General features: G+C 41.2%; 1 non-coding gene across 1 annotated transcript; it reads left to right on the forward strand.

Moving 5' to 3' along the window:
* Positions 1-470: 470 nt before the first annotated feature.
* Positions 471-552, forward strand: trnas-gcu (transfer RNA serine (anticodon GCU)). Its single transcript has one exon. It is a non-coding gene; the product is annotated as a tRNA-Ser (tRNA).
* Positions 553-1429: the final 877 nt, after the last annotated feature.

Genomic DNA, 1429 nt, shown 5'->3' on the forward strand with positions numbered 1-1429 from the left:
CTCGCAGGCAATTTAATAGACAATAGACAACAGATGCAGGAGTAGGTCATTCTGCCCCTCGAACCAGCACTACCATTCATTATGGTCATGGCTAATCATTCCCATGACCATAATGTATTCTGTTCCTGCCTTATCCCCATAACCCTTGATTCCACTATCCTTACGAACTCTATCCAACTCTTTCTTGAAAGAACACCTCCTGCTGTCTCTGATTCTTCATTCCATTGACTCGAAATCTTCACAGAATTCAACAGACCTTGTTGCATAGTCATTTCTTCATTTTTGTTCAGACTCCTGTGAGCAAAGTGTCACAGTGGGAATGCGCTTGCCCCACAATCCAGAGGTCAGACCATACACTTGGAACCGTATCTATTTATCATTTCACCAACACCAGGGAGAAATATCTGCTGTCTTGCATAATTTATGCAATTCACTTATTCATAAGGTCATAAGAACTCAGAAGTCGCTGCGACGAGGTGGCCGAGAGGTTAAGGCGATGGACTGCTAATCCATTGTGCTCTGCACGCGTGGGTTCAAATCCCACTCTCGTCGTTGTTTTCAACGTTGATTTTTCTGGATGATCACAGCTGTCTTATTGAAATTGGAACTCCAATGGTCAGTTTCTGTGCATCGACGCTATTTATAATCTCAAAGAATAATTTGAGCCAGTTGCCTAAACTGCATTGAAATGTAGATTGCATTGGGATAGTGAAAAGGAAAGCGATTTTCTTTTCCACGTCAAGCTTCTGTGAACTTTTATTGTATGAAAGAAATCCAGGAAAACCAACTAACGAGAGATATGCAGTGCATGATTACGGAATGGGAGTCTTAATGACTGTTTTGTCAAATGAAATCTGGAGCAGGATGAGTAGAAGTGATTTATGTTGGTGAGAAGAGCACAGAGAGACAGCACAAAATAATGGAGATATTTCAAAAGGGGCAGGGTGAACTGGCTGAAAATGCAAAATAGAGAATTGCCAATGTGGGTTCAGTCCATGGACACGGACAGACTTAAGCGTTGGTTTCGCTCTTTCCCCTTGCTCTCGCCATTGATGAATGCTGGACATAAGAGACAGATGAACACAAGATATTGGAAACAAGCTCCCTCTCGTCATGCGCACACTGGATGCATCACATTGAACTATGAGCAAATGGAGAAGTCAGCATGTTAACTGTAGGAACTGAACCTAAACTGTGAATAAATAACCGCAGATTCATACAGCATAAACATAGAAAATGATTTCAATTGTCTTTATCCGCATGTCATGAACAGACGTTTCGATCTCATACCCATGTGGCTGAAAGAAGAAGACACCACATTCCAAAGTGGATGGCAACATTACCAATTTTGTCTTGAAATTGAGATCATTCTGATAATTTTACACAGTGAACAAGTTCAATTTACATAATACCAACCACATTCCCTCAC

The sequence above is a fragment of the Hemiscyllium ocellatum genome, chromosome 8 (genome assembly GCF_020745735.1).
Source record: "Hemiscyllium ocellatum isolate sHemOce1 chromosome 8, sHemOce1.pat.X.cur, whole genome shotgun sequence".
In the NCBI taxonomy this organism is placed as follows: Eukaryota; Metazoa; Chordata; class Chondrichthyes; order Orectolobiformes; family Hemiscylliidae; genus Hemiscyllium; species Hemiscyllium ocellatum.